The following is a 9,959-nucleotide window of genomic DNA, read 5'->3' as shown; positions in this document are numbered from 1 at the left end:
GACAACACAAAACACATCAAACAATCTCGCCAACCATTCAAGTTGTCACACCGCCTTCCTTCAACATCTCAGCTCTCACACCATCCATACCAGATGCTTTTCCTACTCTCGTTTCATCTAGTGCTCTCCTCACTTCCTCTCTTGTAATCTCTCTCTCTCATTCTCATCTCCCATCACTGGCACCTCAATGCCTGCAACAGCTATTATATCTGCCTCCCTATTATCCTCAACATTCAGTAAACTTTCAAAATATTCCGCCCACCTTATCCTTGCCTCCTCGCCTTTAAACCACCTTCCATTTCCATTTTTCACTGGCTCTTCAATTCTCGAACCAGCCTTCCTTACTCTCTTCACTTCTTTCCAAAACTTCTTATTCTCTTCAGATGGAAGACCCAATTCCTGAAGCCACCTCAGGTCAGCCGCCCTCTTTGCCTCAGTTACCTTCCGCTTTACTTCCAAATTTTTCTCTCTTTATCTTTCATACTTCTCTACACTATTACTCTGCAGCCGTTCTTCAAATGCCCTCTTTATCTCTTCCAATTTTACCTTCACTACTTCATTCCACCATTCACTGCCCTTCCTCATGCTGCCTCCAACAAACTTCTTGCCACACAACACTTGCAATCTCAACAAAATTTTCCTTTACTGTACTACACTTCCACTTCTCTAAATTACCAGTTTCTCTTACTTTCACTCTGTCATATGCCATTTTCAACCTTTCTTGTACAATGGGCAATTACCCCTTGCCTAAAGCTTTCAGTGGAACAGGTATATTGGACAATCTATGACTGGAGCTGAATGACTACTTGTCCCATGAAATCCTCACCTATGGGGAATCTGCTGTTAAAAAAAAAAAACGCTCTTTTGCAAATCACTGGCATGTAGAACATAAACGCCGAGCCACTAGTTTAACAAAGTAGAGTGAGCCATTGCTCTCCTGGAACCTGTTAAGTCAAAGAAAAAAAAAGTTTATAACAGATTCAGCATTGTTATATAGATTCATCAAGCCTACCTACTAAAATTGTATGTATACAAAATTGTAATTGGTCACATAAAAATTATTTGATATATATGATTTGGTCCCCCCAATAAAAAATAAGTCAGATGCAATATTCTGGCATCTGACAGCAGATTGTAGCAATAAGTGTTTCCTAATAGAACTTCTAGCTGAGGGACCATAAAAACCCCAATGTCCATGCCATTTCAATCTTTAGCCCCACACCAGATGAAAAATGCTTAAAAACACTTCCCCCATAAATCTAGCAGTAGATTGTCTCTACTCCTGGCAACTCGTCAATCCCAAGGCAGATCTACCCATACAACACTTATAAGCTACACTGTCTGGAGACTAGCAGATTCTAACCCCAGACCTGCCCCTTACCTGTCCATCAGGTCACCAAATAGATTTTAGGAACCATTTTCAGTAATCCTGCACTCATATCCTTCACCAAGGAAAAACTTCCTTAACCCTTTTACCCCCAGGGTATTTGGAAATTCCCAACCCTTAACCCCCGGAGGTTATTTTTTTTCAAGCACATTTTGCAGTATATTTTAAAATTGCTCTAACTGCCTTAATTTTCGTCATAGAGAGGTCAGGTTGGTCTCATTCTCTTGGAAAATGCCTGAAGTTTCTCAAAAAATTATCAAAAATATGCAAAAAAAATTTTAAATAGCAGTTTTTTGCAAGGACGTACCGGTACGTCCATGGGGGTAAAGGGATGAGTTTTGTGAAACGTACTCTGTTGTAAAACCATACTCGTGTCTCCATTCTCCCTAACCATACAAAGATGAACCTGCATACAAATCCCATCGCTCATATTCCCCCTCTTACTCGTACAAGACCTCCATATATCTCCTACCTAGTTCTACACCATGTCTTAAAATTTTCTTCATTCACACAAACATGCATGCATTGCTAAAAAAAAAAAAAAAACTCTTCATCCTCTTGAACTACCCTTAGCCGAACTGTCTGATGCTACTAGGTCAGAAAATTTCTCTCAACCTGAGAAATTAGTTCACCAAACTTTCAACTGGGCTCCACAAGGCACTAGAAGAGTTTGAAGATCCAGGCCTACACGGCTGAGGAGTATGAAGCGTGAAGTGGATAAAGAATGGAAACATTCATTTTAAAAGTTCTAGAGAAGACTGGTGAAATCTAACAGAGGCCCTATGCGTCAATAGGCGTAGTAGATGAAAATACTACTAATCTCTTTACCCATCTCGCTAGGCTAAAACTAAAGCCCTATCCTCACTCTCCCACTTAAGCTCAAACATGGACTACTGTTTACCATTACCCTTTTTTTTCTTGGAATACTTTGCTCTTCACCAAGTCATTCCCTCTCACTGGGTCTCGTTACTGCCAACCTGCTATCTCATGCAGTTACCACACAATTGTTATATTGGTTCGATACCGGCTGTGGACATATTTCGGAATGATCTTCCCGATGAAACACTTGAATCTATAGACTTATAAGTTCTAGCTTTGTCCAAATGCTAACTTGAGCTTGTTAGCATATCAAATAAGATTTAGCCGTAACATAAACACTATTACACTTAACCCTTTTACCCCCAAAGGACGTACTGGTATGTTTCACAAAACTCATCCCTTTACCCCCATGGACGTACCGGTACGTCCTTGCAAAAAAATGCTATAAAAACTTTTTTTTCATATTTTTATTATTTTTTTTTTTTAAATTCAGGCATTTTCCAAGAGAATGAGACCAACCTGACCCCTCTATGACAAAAATTAAGGCTGTTAGAGCAATTTAAAAAATATATACTGCAAAATGTGCTGGGGAAAAAATAACCCCTTTGGGGTTAAGGGTTGGAAATTTCCAAAGAGCCTGGGGGTAAAAGGGTTAATTTAGTTCATCAAGCATTTGAAATTCATTATACTGAAGGGTACCTTTGCTTATCAAATATAAAATAAAAGATATTTGTAACCTATAACAAATGCTAAAATTTAAGTGCAAAAAAGTAGTCTCCTGTGGAACTTGGACTATACTTGCAAAATCCTTCGCTGTAATACTACACACCGTACACCAAAAAGTTATGAAACTAACCCATTGAACAATGAAAAGACTTGTTTAAAAAAAATGCTCTTGTACACAAACATAAGAAAGAAAATGGTATCGTACACCTAATGTATTACAATGGTGAATGTAACCATCAAAATATATATCTACCTTCCCAAACCAGTTTCTTGTTTAATAATTGGTTTTACTAAACCAAACTTAACAGCTGAAACCAATTCTACTTCAGAAGTCATCACTGTAATCCCCTATAAATAATAGATTCCAATCTTGCAACTACTGTATAAGGTTTACCAAGGTCTTTATAAAAGTTATCAGACTTAATTTACAAAGTAAGCTCCTCAAACTGGAAATGGGCAAAATCAGAGTTACATAAACAAAATCAGTTATAACTGAAAACAATAAACTAATTAAAGAAAGGAAACTTACTACAAAAGTCTTATATAAAATTATATAAGGGCAAACATGAATGTGATCATATCAAAAACTAATCGCTACATTACAACCTTCATGTGCTATAGGGGCCCCCTGAAAAAAAAATAATCTTTACTTCATTCCCCATGAACGTAGGTTATGAAGACAACCTGTAAAAATTTTCTAAAATATAATACTGTACTGTACAATAGGCATATGCGAGATATGCAGTCTATATATAAATAAAGACTTGACCTGTTGTATTTGAAATATATCTTCACATACAAAACCTCCTTCATAATAAAAAAAACAAAGAAGAAAGATAACCACATAAGACCCAAAAATGTCCTCAGACATCATAAAGTACGGTAACTTATAAGAAAAAAATACTGAAATGGCAAGCTCACAGGCTGGAATATACAAACCTGAAGACCAGAATTTGTCTGGGAGAGGAAACCCTCTTTCTCTTGGGAATCTGCCTTCTTGGGAGCTCGCCCTTCAATCCAAAGCTCTTCGGTCTTCTTTGGTTTTCCCTCCGTAGAGTTAACCAAAGAAGGGCTGGAGTGAGGACTTTCAGAAATTAAGATCTCGCCGACTTGCCTCGAGGAGAAACCGGAAGAAGAATGATCGTGCTTGGATCTCTTCCCTCTTGGAGGACATCCACTCCCTGCATATGTCACAATGGGAGTCTAAAGGTCAGCGGTGCCGCCCTCTACACGTAAGGTGCAAAGGATAAGGGTCGACCTAAACCTTGTTCATAATAGTGCAACATTGTCAATCAGACTGCCCTCGATACATCAACCTTTTGCCTAGTTCCTTCACACACATACTGAACATGAGAAAATAACAAAAACTTCAGGAGAGCATCAATAACACGTCTGTGTAATTCGAAGGCACGCCATCATACCCAGACCACTTGTGGATACTGGGTGGCGGTTGCTGGAAACTCAATAATTCTTCACAGGCCGTTTCCAGCTTTTGCCTTAATCTCACCCACAGTAAAGGATGAAGGTTTGTATTTGTAGAACAAACTGAAGTCTTACTTGTCCTTACTGTATACAAGGACAAAAGGAAATAAAAAACGACTTGTGAACTCTACCTACGAAAACTATTAATACAATATCTACATTATATGCACAGCTTTCCATACGCATTGTCTGGGGAACAACGGACGTATAGGGAGAAGAATGTACTACCTCAAAGATAGCATTACCAAAGAACCCAGCCTACCTACCAATACCATGTTCTGGGGTACAATCTTAATTCTAGCATCATCACACCAATGACTCACAGATACTGAAAAGATAGAAAAATAAAATATACATAACACTATCGGAAACAAAAGTTAAAAATCCATTTCATAATAAGATAAAATCATTAAACAAAAATAAAATCAATCTTTCAAATATACATAACACTCAGAAACTAAAGTTGAAAATAAATTTCATAAGATAAAAGTATTACAGAAAAATAAAATTAACCAATGAAATAAACAGAACACAAGTACTTTAGGTTAAAAATAAACTTCATAACAAAACTATTCACTGTTTTTAAAGTTATCAGTAACTGTAGATGGGATTATTCAATTCTCAAATAAAATAATTAATATAATACACTTTTGAGACATACCTGTATAACCCAAGTAAGAAAAGGACTAAATATGATAAAAATAAAACTAGAAAAATATACCAATAAAAACAAGACCATGTCAACGTTCTCAAACTTGAAAAATTAATGAATGCGCTGGTGGTAAGGTGAAACAATTTCTTGTAGTCTTACTGCCATACGCTTACATCGATTCATCTTACCGCAATGAACAGTCTATCATAGTGGCAAAGGAAAAAGATAATTATAAATAAAAACTAATATCAAGACACTGCGACAGACTTGTCTCTCGCTTCAGGAGTGCTTGGATTCCTGGATATATACCTGGCTAGGTGGAGTGTTTTTCTTCTTATTTCTGTGTATGTCGAGGCATGAAAAACTGTCGGCTGTGAAAGGGTAGCTCAACTACAAGAATGTGATGAGCAGCTGTGCAAGGACTTGAAACATCAGCCTAACTTACAAACCTAAACAAGTAGTATTCACTGCAGCCAAGAAACTTGCTGTTCCTGAGGAAAACACGATGGTAGCCAGTCACACTTCATGAGATGCGCCAAGACCTTGCTGAACCAGTACGTATTATTTTATGTGAGTTTTACGTGGAAAAGTCAGTGACTGTAAATTCTAAAGTGCCCTACTTGTAAAAGTAGTGTATATAATACAAGCACAATTACTAGCGACATGACTCTTGAAGTAGTCACTCATTCCTTTGAAGCAAAAGACTAGGAGAAATGATCATCTAGATTGTTAGATTTAAAATGGTAAAAGCAGCCAACAGTTCTTGGGCAAAGGCAAAGCAGATAGCTTTGAGGGACAAAAAAGCATCTCCTACAAAGATGATTAAAGTAGACATTTCAAAATGATAAAATGGCTCTAGTGACACAAGTATTTATCAGCAAACAATCAGATATTGTTTCACAATGATTCCTTTACCAGGCATAAAACATTATGCTGCTATCAGTCTTTCAAATCCTTGCAAGCCTCTCAACCCAAAGAGTAGTTCTTGCAGTAAGTCGTGCTCAGTCCCAAGCAAGCCTTGTAAGTTATACTTATAGGAAGCTGGTAAACACGTGATCTCGAGAAACAGCTCGCTAACAAAGACAGCTATCATGAATAATAGTATTAATGCTACATGCCACAATTTTCATCATGAGCATGTACTTCAATATCGGAATCAGACACTACCGAAGCAATTGCTTACTCTCAGATCTGGCATAGAGTTCGTACCGCTACGACAGTATGATTGGATGTATTATTACAGGAGTAAAAGATTTAGGGGGCGATACAGGGTTATAAATGCCCCTGTACATTAATTACATGTAACTATGAAAGCTGATTATTAATACTTACAGTTTTATGTTTCACTTAAAATGACCGTTGTCATTATTCAACATTGAAGACTTCTGTGAATTCATAGACAATGTTCCTGGTATGATGCAGTTCACGTATCTTCAGCAGGAAATAAATCTATCGATTAGAAGGTAACACTGAATAAAACACAATTTGAACACTTAAATATATTTATATCACGCTTCTCATACAGTCAGCTGAGAGAAAGACAGTATTTTTTGAGGAGACAAAAATCCCATTGACATAATTGATACAATAATCAAGAATATTATACAGACGAGCACACTGATGTTTGATGTAAGGGGAGACAGTTGATTTTGGCACAGTAGTCCATATGGGTAAGAAGGGATTAGACCAAAACTTAGACAGAGAAAAAAAAAAGAAATAAATTTTTTTAGGCCGCACAGGCAGCACGACGGGGGGGGGTCACATACATCAGAAGAAGCTGGGCACTGGCTCTATGCACCACTTAAGAAGGGAATATGGGAAGGGGGAAAGGGTCAGGTGGACCTTCCTGGATTTATTTTTTTTTTTTACAAATCACATCCAAGTCTTTCCTCATCTCACACTCATTCAAGCTGTGTAACTTGCAACAAAGGAAAGTCCTTTTCATACATTTTTTTCTTTTACTGTTTACGAACTTTTCATCAATCAAATGTGTACGTTTCTTTGCAGCTTTCAGCACAGTTGTCACAGACATCAACTTGATTTTCTTTTGTTCAACCCACCGCAACTCACCAGCAAAAATACCTACATAACTGTCACGCATGACTTCACTCTGGCATTTTGTCGTACAACCTTTCTCGCACTCTCGATTCATTCAATCCACTTACACTTCAAACATTTACAAATACAGTAGAATAGTTATGGGAACAATTCATTATCTATTAAAATGTCTATCAATCTACAGCTAACATCAATCTCTTTGGCTTAAGATCCAAACTAAAGTTATGAAAAAATGCAATTAAGTACAAGACCAATGACAACATGGATGATTGTATTATAGGTTGGGACTGCACGGACAAAGGGATGATGAAATCGTGGGTCGCGCTTAGAGAACAAATCCTGACGATCGACAGTCGAAAAACTTTCATCCATAAAAAATGTAATGAAAGTTTTACCTCCATTAAGCATTATATACAGCTCCCATAGATTAGACAACTACCAACGGCCAACAATTGTTCTCAGAGTGCCGCCCTGTGTATCCAACAGAATGCCTGGTGCTTTGTTGCTTTGTTCAGCCTTAAACATAGTCTGATGGAGCTAACAGACTAGTACCTTTGGACACGGGAGAGGGTAAATGGGGTCGAAGGACAATAAAATAAAATGAACACTTATCCAATGCAAATATTTGTACACAGCATTTGTCTTGTGCACCAGCCCTAGCCTAGAGCACCCAGATAATAACGAAGAAGAAAGGAAGAATACTGATCATCACAGTGAACTGGGCCATACTTAGCAAGTCTTTAAGTCCCACTGTGAGTTAGGCCTGGCATCATAATATCCAGTGTCTTCCGCATTAATAACCTTGTAAGCCCTAATGCAAACCAAGACACTGCATTTTACAACTCTTACTATAGTTGGGCTTCATTATAAGGACTCCGAGGGGTGAAAAAAGGAATCCTGAACTTTATAATGCTGTCACTCCTTACAGACCGCAGCTAATTAAAAAGTTATCACTTACAGAAGTCTCACTCTTTTAGAATAATTTTTAGTTTCCCAAACACTACCCTGCTGCCAATTAAAAAGAAAAGACCTGGCAATTGTAATCTAAGTGTAGAAAGAAAACTTTGCCTATTTTTAAACAGCTAATCTGAGACTCAATTCTATAAGCTTCCAGCCTACAGCAACGGAACAACCGAGCGATAAACAGGGCCCAAGTACCACTAACAGTTCATATACGTAGGTAGCCCCAAATTTACGAATATTTGTGCAATAATTTGCATGTGGTACTACAGCAGTTATCCCTAGCTCACATTGGGGAAAATTGAACTGACACGATAGGATCACTATGGTCCTAGTTTTAAGACTTTGTCAATGAGTGTAGCACTCCTCTTAAGATTGAATTCCACTCAGTGAGTGTAATAGCACACTGTTTAAGATAAGAGCTAACACCTCGGGAGTTCACTCTTCCACGTACTAAGGAACAGTCAAGTGACGTCGCCGACGTCGACTGGTGGGAATTCCATCTTTGCAGTTTGACCACAGTTTGCTACCAGTTGTAAGAACAACTTTTTTTTTTTTTTTTATTAGCGAGAAGGATTTAGTTTCCCACCGGAGAGTATTTCTACCAATTGCAATACTAGTAATGAACACCGTCTCATCTAGAGAGCATTTACAGGTCAGTGAACTGCTTGCTTTCACTTTTAATCAAGCAGGTCTCTAACGTTAGCTGGAAACTAAGCAATAAATGTTGCAAATTCATGTTTTCAGCCGTACAGCTTCAGTAGCCACTTATTAGACTACGGCAAAAATAGCGCATCTTATTCGACCAGAATGGCATTCAGTGAACCTACAGCAGATTGCTCTTGCTTGCTAATAGGCTTCATGACCTTCCCTGCCACGCTGGATAGCTAGGTATTGCAAACTTTCACAATGTCCAAAACAGGTTATTTTCATATTGGCATAATAGTGACTGCAAAAGGCCATCTGCCCATGAATGTCAGCTGAACTGCTAACAAGCAAGCGTTCTTGCCTTTGCCGGATTGTAAGCAGCTCACGAGACAGCTATCTACTTAACAATGCAGATTTTGACCACAACACAAACAATGAAGACAGCAAAACTGGACACTACTAATTTGATTCTTTTTCTACCAGTACATTATCTACTATCTTTGGCCTTGTTGCAATACCAATGTTTTCTGGTCTATGCTGAATGATAATGAGTCAAGAAGAATGGTTGGAAACACTGCCTTGGTGGTGGGTAAGCGAGGGCGGATGCAACACAGAGCCCCGTACCAATGTTGGCCTAAGGGTCAGGTGTGGCACAAACTGCAACGCAGCGCGCAGGCCATCTCTGACCCGGGGCCAAGGAACATAGCACACACAGATAGCAGGCATAGGGGTTGAGATGCACAGGCGCAGAACGGCCTGAGGCAGTCAGTGATCATAGTGGCTTGAAAGCCACCTTGGGGAGACAGACCACTGCCCGCCCTCCTTCCGTCACATTCCACCCACCACTCATTACAAAATTCCTTCTTTGTGCGAAAGACGTTAAGGCAGATGACAAAGAATGACTAATTGGCCTGCTGGGGGCCACACTCATGACTGGACCTGCGCCCCCAGCGGCACAGTGACACACGAGCCGGGACCCTACGTCAAACCTGCTGTAATGTAGTGGGGAGGGTTGAGGGAGGGTCCCTCTTGATGTAGCACTGTGGGCACACGAAGATACAGGGCAATAGAGCACCAGGCAGTGCATGGGGGAGACATGCCCTATATCTTGCTGCTCACATCACAACAATGACACCACACTACAAAAAAATAAAATAAACAGGTGTAAACAACTGGAAGATTTTCTAAAAGACACAGTGGCGATGGGCCGCAGAATCACCGGCTGAA

Source organism: Palaemon carinicauda, unplaced genomic scaffold (assembly GCF_036898095.1).
Source record: "Palaemon carinicauda isolate YSFRI2023 unplaced genomic scaffold, ASM3689809v2 scaffold82, whole genome shotgun sequence".
NCBI classification, from domain to species: Eukaryota; Metazoa; Arthropoda; class Malacostraca; order Decapoda; family Palaemonidae; genus Palaemon; species Palaemon carinicauda.
This window is presented reverse-complemented; position numbering follows the sequence as displayed.